This window comes from Calonectris borealis, chromosome 18, assembly GCF_964195595.1.
Source record: "Calonectris borealis chromosome 18, bCalBor7.hap1.2, whole genome shotgun sequence".
NCBI classification, from domain to species: Eukaryota; Metazoa; Chordata; class Aves; order Procellariiformes; family Procellariidae; genus Calonectris; species Calonectris borealis.
This window is the reverse complement of record NC_134329.1, coordinates 7,977,276-7,984,458: the sequence shown is the minus strand read 5'-3', so window position 1 is coordinate 7,984,458 and position 7,183 is coordinate 7,977,276. Positions and strand designations below refer to the sequence as shown.

The 7,183-nt window shown below is 43.6% G+C and overlaps 1 long non-coding RNA gene across 1 annotated transcript; it reads right to left on the bottom strand.

The window, feature by feature from the left end:
* Window positions 1–879: 879 nt before the first annotated feature.
* On the bottom strand, window positions 880–7,056 carry LOC142090172 (uncharacterized). The gene is made up of 4 exons (XR_012676436.1): window positions 6,753–7,056; window positions 5,811–6,264; window positions 4,365–4,501; window positions 880–1,782 (listed from the first exon to the last, which is right to left on the bottom strand). It is a non-coding gene; the product is annotated as an uncharacterized LOC142090172 (long non-coding RNA).
* Between the last annotated feature and the right edge of the window lie 127 nt (window positions 7,057–7,183).

Below are 7,183 nucleotides of genomic sequence, written 5' to 3'. Positions count from 1 at the left end.
TTGCCCTCCACGCCCATATCGGGCCGCATGTCTGGCGTGCTCCAAATAACTCGAAGGGACTCGGTGGCCGTTTGTACTTTCTGGCTATTAAGGACGGTTATGTGAGTCATACCACACAAAAATTTATTTTTAAAGGACAACTCCTCCTGTTTTTCCCCAGCGGGGTGCAGTTAGGGGTAGAGCCAGCTCACAGCGGCGCGTGATGTTTGTGTGGTTTCTGTGGAAATCCACGAAAGTGCGGAGCATTGATCCATTTCGGCAAGGGACACGAGATGCCAAACAAAACCCTCACGAGAAGGCCACAGTATGCAGATACCACACAAAACCCACTAAAATTATTGTAATTGCAGGTGAGCGTGATACAAAGGCAGGGAGACGGCTTTCAGGTGTCCCCCTGGACAACTTCAAAGACACCGACAACTTAAGGCATCCACGCTTTAAAGACCCACCACGTTCAAAAAGGCCTGATTCCTTCTGCAGCTCGGTCTTCCGTGCCGCTTGTGGGCGTGCGAAATGGCTCGTCCCTTTGGAAGTTCCTAGCAGGTAGCTCTGCGCAACGTGCGCCAATTCGTTTAATGCCTCCACATACACACGCGTAGAGAGACTGCTGCTGCATTGTATAGCCCGAGATATGTAAATAACAAAACAATAGAGGGGTGTAAATAAAGCAGAGGTAGATGTGAAACCTGAACCAAGCTGACTCCAGTGAAAGGAAAAGCTGTGCGGCATACTCCACGAACCCAACCCACGGGGAACATTATTGAAGCACGTCATTATAATAGCATTAAGAGACGGAAGGCATTTCACTTGGTGTGTATCTTGACGGAGACGATATTCCTCCCCTTTAAACCGCTAAAGGCTTAAGCAATGCATGAAAATTTTCCGCCTAAAGCTGAAATTGTATCCAAACTTATTAAAAAATTAATCTGCCCGTTAGAATGGGGAGAAGGAAAGTGCAGGAACACAAAGAGCAACCCAGGCCCAGCCTTGGTGAATTAGGAAACTGCCGCATAGCCAAATTTGCCAGCGTGCTGGAGATAAGGGTGTGCTGCTGCCAAGGCCTGTCAGGGTGTGTGAGATGACAAACAGTACTTGCAAGGTAGCTCTCCTCAGCAGCAAACGTTGCTGCCTCACCCCCTCCCGTATCTTTAGCAGGAACGGGAAGCACATATTTTCAGAGTTTCCCCTACAGAGTCATTCTTACCCTCCCCTCATTCTCATTCTTCCTCCTTCTTGTCCAGGTCCCTTCTAGAGTAAGTCCAGCCTGGCCTAACCCCTTTTTCTTTAATGCAGATTTCAATACTGCCTACAGTGCCAGGGTGCCCTGAGGCAGCTCCGGTTAGTGCAAGGTAATCTGTCCTACAGCGGCTGGGTGTGCGGTGCTTCTCAACCTGTGATCCCCCACCACACTTCCAACTAAACCCGAGTTCTCCATGCCTCATCACAACGTGTTTCCCAGAGCTGGACGGGACGCTCTCCGTACCGCTTTGCCAATCAGCCACGGCTCAGAGATTGAGAAACTCGGTATGAGCACAAGGCTGTCAAACAGACTTGGCAGAGCGTGACTCCGTGTTTCGGTAAGGGCTCCCAAGCCAAGGCTTACCCTGAGCAGTCCATACCCCCTCCATCCCTGGTCACCCACCCAGGTCTGCCCAGCCACGGAAGACTATGTCATTTACGTGATAATTAGTAACCTTTGCTGAACTCCTTCACTCCTGCACGATGACGCTGTACCCAGATGAAAAATTGCTATTGGTTTTCATTCAGAGGATCTCTCGGCTCCTGTGGGACAAAAAACAACCGTTTTTAATGAAATTGGACAGAATTGGGTTTCCCCACTGTTCAGTATCAGTACTGATAGATCTCCCTGTAAATCCCTCCCAGTACATGCCCTGCTCTCTCACTCGGTATTATTCCTGTACCCTGAGGGTCGATATCCTGCCAAGTTACATTTGTTTAAAATTCTCGAATGCACAAATTTGGCACAAAAACTGGGGCAAAGGGCATCCCCCTGGTTACTGCAGCTGGGTGGAATCTTCCCACCTCAAAGTCCAAGATCCATTTACATCAATTCATTTAAGCTGCAAAACAAAATGAACTCTTCCTGCTAGGCTTGCTCAGACAGACTAATAGATGCAATGGGGAGCGCTAAGCAGAAGTGCTGTACAATGTAATCAACTGTTGAAGGCACAGGCAGTTTTTCAGCTTGTATTAAGACTGATTCACTTGTAGCTGACGTCAATCCTCCCTCCCTACTATCTTAGCCTTGGGATTGGAGTATGATAAATACTACCTGTAATGCCATCTGCTGTACAGAGACAGCCCAGGCTTCTCACTATTTATTTAAGGGCTAATGTGCTAGACCAGAATGCAGTTTATTTCAGCCTTATTTGACTTTGGTTTGACTCTAATTAAAAATGCCTGTCCACTTGAATTTTTAAAGTGATCTGTCATAGAGCAAAACCAATGTTTGCCTTGAAAAGACAAAGAAGTTCAGACAGCGTAGTTAGCATCAAACAGAAAACTAATGTGAAAAGGACAACGATACCAGACTTTTCCACATGGAAGAGTCAAGAGAAGATGCAGAGTCAGAAGGTCACCATCTCAGGATGGGGAACTAGAACCTCCCAAATCCTAGCTATCTGAAATCCTGGAGAGCTAATTTATTTTGTGTATCAGTTTCTCCCTCAATTCCTTTAGAACCTCACCCAAGTCATCCAGCTTTTCTATAAAATACAAAATATTGTAGTTTAATGGTGACTCTGACTTTTGGTCAGTGGTAAAATTGTTTTGAATGGCATCAAGCTGAAGATACATATTTAGACCAAGTAATGCACATACAAAACTGTTTGCTCTTAGGATTTTCTCCTCATTTTAAAAGTTTAAAGTAACAGGAATTATACCACTTCCTAGAGAAGTTCTTTCATGATAGTAATTCTGTTGAGCATTTTTTATTACTAAAAACTTCCAAACGCTAAAATCCGAGTCAGTTAAAAGCCTTGTATATGGTGCATTCAGAAAGAGCAGCACACATTCAGCCAACAAATAGCTCGAACACCTCGTCCATCATGATTTATGAAGACCATGGTTATTAAGCTAATTCTACTCTGACTTAGTTTAAATGTCCAAAAATAAAATTGAACTGTTTCATCAAAAGGAGATGTGTCCATGGGCAGAATTTCTGTCATTGACCCGCTGCAGAGAAACATGTTGACTTTACCAGTTTACTCACTCAGATTTGCATATTTGTAGCTAGGTTCGGGACAGATATTGGTGCACTACTCTGAAAACTCTCATATCTTTTGTTCTGAGGAACAGCAATAATTTTTTATGTGTAAAAATAATTAAATAATTTCAATCTCAAGTAATTTTAAAAGGGAAGGGCTGTGGTGAAAGTTATAAAGTTAAAAATTTAACTGAATTATTAAAATAAGCTTGGATGAGAGAAACTGAAATATAAGTGGTGCTTTTTGCTTAGTCTTAGCATTTCATAAAAGACATCTGTGTTAGTTTTATTTGTGTTTATAATCAGTTACTTCCCCTGGTTTTACTGTACTTGATGGGACTTAATCCTGCAATGTTTGGATGGCAAACGCCACGCTATAATGCTTAAATGGACATCAAAACTTGCTGCTTAAAATATAATTTAAATAGTAATACAGTAAAACCCTTAACATGTTTTTTAATAGACAGCAATCTACTGCATCTTAAACTGCTTGAATTTTTATTTTATAGGACCTCCCACATGAGGATCACAGTGCCCTTTTAAATTATTAATTAACTCACATTGACAGGATAAATTAAAATCGCTGTGATGGAGAACATGCATTATTTATTAATGTCCTGCTCTTGTCCCACACACTGTGGAGTTTGCTCTTTGGAACCTGCTTCAGAAGTCTAACACAAGGGTGTTTTTTGTGGTGGGATTTTTCAAATGGTTTTCTTATACTTGGCTTTTGTCTTGCCCTTCTTCTTTGTATGACAAAGGTGGTTTTTTCTGTTTTCATTACGTTTCTTTCTGTAGGTCCTTTACTTCCTGCATTCTGTTTGTGTGTACATATTGCTGGAGAGGCATCAAGACTATTGAACTATCACATCCTACAGTTAAGGAATTCAGAGTTAGTCACTTAAACATTAATAAAGAGGAAACTGAAGTGACACAACAGCTATGTTCATCCTATTCTTCTCTTACAGCAAGTATTGGAGATAGGTTTAGGTGAAGTGTTGGTCTGAGTAAAGCCCTAACTTACTTCTGGGAAAAAAAAAAGGTAATCAGAAGAACAGATTAATTACATTATACTTTGGTATTGAACAGTTGCCCAGATCTATTCTATTTCAATGGTAGATGCAGTAAGAAGTACTACCTCCTTATTCATCCAGCTCCTGCCCACATGCATTCAGGGTGCAATCTGTGCTTGGGAATAGCTCGCAGATTTCAGCAAGACTTGGTTTTCATCTAGGAGTCTGGTCCCCTGTGCACCATCAGCTTTGCAAAGTAATTCTGGATGCAAAAAGAATATATAAAATTATATTTTCCCTTGTGCGTTGTCAACAGCCCTTTTTACTGATTTTAAATGCATCAGAAATGTGTAAACTAACAAGTAGGGGTGCTTTAATATTAATTATCTCATCTCATGACACTGCAGTTGAACAAGTGATACAGAAGACAGAATACAACCAATGATGATAAACACTAAACAGCACCACTCTCCCTCCAAGCCTGCAAACTAAATTCCAAGTTTCAAAATTTGCAGGACTTCTAGGTAGGAGAAACATCTTCATCCTTGTTAACTGACCACACATAGCGTATGGGAGATTAGTCAAGGAAGTTCAAGGGACTGTAAGCCCCTAAGTCAGCTTCACCCAGAGAGATGTCTGATCTCAAACACATGGCAGCGAAGGAGAGAGCAGCCACGTGCTGAAACTGTTCCTTCCTGCAGGCTTGCCTCTCCCAGCCGGGACAAGCACCACAGCAATTAGAAGTAAAACTCCCAAATCTGTTTTACTTTCCCTCAAGCAAGAGGATGCGGAAACTTCACTCACTTAATAGTGAGAAATGTAAAGAGCTTCACCTGCCTTTTAACAGGCAGGAAAACAAGGCTCCTTTACATAGGGGACAGTTCCCTGCCTAAGGCCTCCTTCTTCTTGACGCTGCAAGACTTCTAGCTCTGTTAGCTGTGAACAAGTCCTCGGCTGACTTCTCCAACCTGTGCCTATCTGCTTTACTAAGCAGGGCCAAAGACACGGGAGTTTTCAGAGTAGTGCACCAATATCTGTCCTGAACATAGCTTCGAATATGCAAATCTACGTGAGTAAACTGGCAAAGTCAACCTGTTTCTCTGCTGAGGAACAATGAAAGATACTGCTTTTTAAAGATTCCCATTATTTCCTCCAAATATAGGCACATATTTGCTTCTATGGCTGCAACCAGTCCTGGCACAGCCTTAGTGAGAAGCAAAAAGGAGGAGTCCTACGATACCATTTTACAGTCACTTTTCAAAATGGAAGTGTACTTGAAGTTACTGTTATTCTTCAGGCCTGAAAAAAACCCAACACTAGTAACACCATTTAGGAGACCTTTTCAAAAGGAAATGCATGAATGTTTCCAAATGAAGAAAAATAATCTCAGAAACAGCAAAGAAACAAATCAACACATCAGTTCTTCTTCCCCAAGGAAGAAGGCAAATACAGTAACTTTGGGTTACATTTGTTTTAACAGAAGGAATGCAGATTGGAGACCCAGATGAGACTATTATTGCATGTAAGGCACACAGAGGTCTGAGGTACAATGGAGTACACTGGATTCTCACCTTCATGTCACCACGTCCTTAGAAGAACAAGGTCTTTCCAAGGCAAAGGATGACTCCAGGATTTTGCCATGCTGGAGCTATTTCAAATCCATCCTAACTTACCAGCTCTTTGATAATATCAAATGACCTTGGTAGCCTTGTACTGCGTGAGGCAGACAATAGTCTGTCTTGCGTAACTCATCAACACCTTTGTGAATAATCGGCTCTTGTGCAGCAGAGGACAGGGCGAAGAAGCGACAAAGATGCTGTGTGCACTGTGGAATTATTTCAGTTTTCAATAGAAGAAGCTGGAACATCTCCAACGTAATAAATTTGCACGCCGGCGTGAAGCTGTGCTGTTCAGATGTTGTGACTGGCATGGAGAGCAGTCAAGTGTATTAAACGTAAAAGAGACCATGCCCTCTTGTGGTCTTAAAGCTTTCGTCGGCTTCCCTTCAAGAGGATAGGACGGAACCTGGTCGGAAAAATAAGAAACACAAGAAACAATGTACTTGTCAGTTTGAAGCAGGAACAAACGTTGTAGAGTTGCTTTTGATCAGATAATGCAGAACACAAACTTCAGCAAGTTTAATTTTAAAAGGTCATCTCTTGGTTGGAACTGAAGCCTGGATGTTAAGATTTGTAAGATAACCATAAGGAACCGTCATCATTTAGTTGCTCTCTAGCTCAGCTTTTCCAAATTAGTATAAAAAACCCCTGTATATATTGCAAGATTACTAACAAGATTAACTAATATGCAGACTGAGCATTAAGGACCCATGGCATTTTCAAAAAGAGAAAGAAATTGGGAAGACTTTGAAGAAAAGCAGATTACTAAAAACAAAGTTGCAAAAATACCCTAAACATAGGATTTTATATCTCACAACGGGCCACTCCCCACATTTGTTTTTTTGTGTATGGCCTTCCAATAGCATTTTTGCCCAAACCACGTATGTGGCTTACACTTAGGTCGCTACATCTTAAATCTTTTCCTGTTGCCCTTGGCTTGGTACCAAGGGGCCGCTGACACCTGGATAACCACCACACTGGGCTGTTTCTGAAGGGGCTGGGTGGCACAAGCCGCTGCCTGAGACCACCACAACAGCAGTGGTGAGGCGAGCAGGGTGGTCTCGCAGGAGGCCATGTCCAGCCAAAGGCCCAGTGCATGGCCTCACCCCAAGTCTCCCTGCGCTGAGGGAGGCTGAGGGTAGCGGGAGATTGCAGCCAGACACGGCCGCAGCGCTGCCTCGCCAGGGCCCGGCCTCCCCTCGCCAGGGCCCAGCCTCCCCTCGCCAGGGCCCGGCCTCCCCTCGCCAGGGCCCAGCCTCCCCTCGCCGCCCGCCATGGCGCGCGGGCTGCATGACCCCCTTCCCATGGTGCCCCGCGGCCGCAGA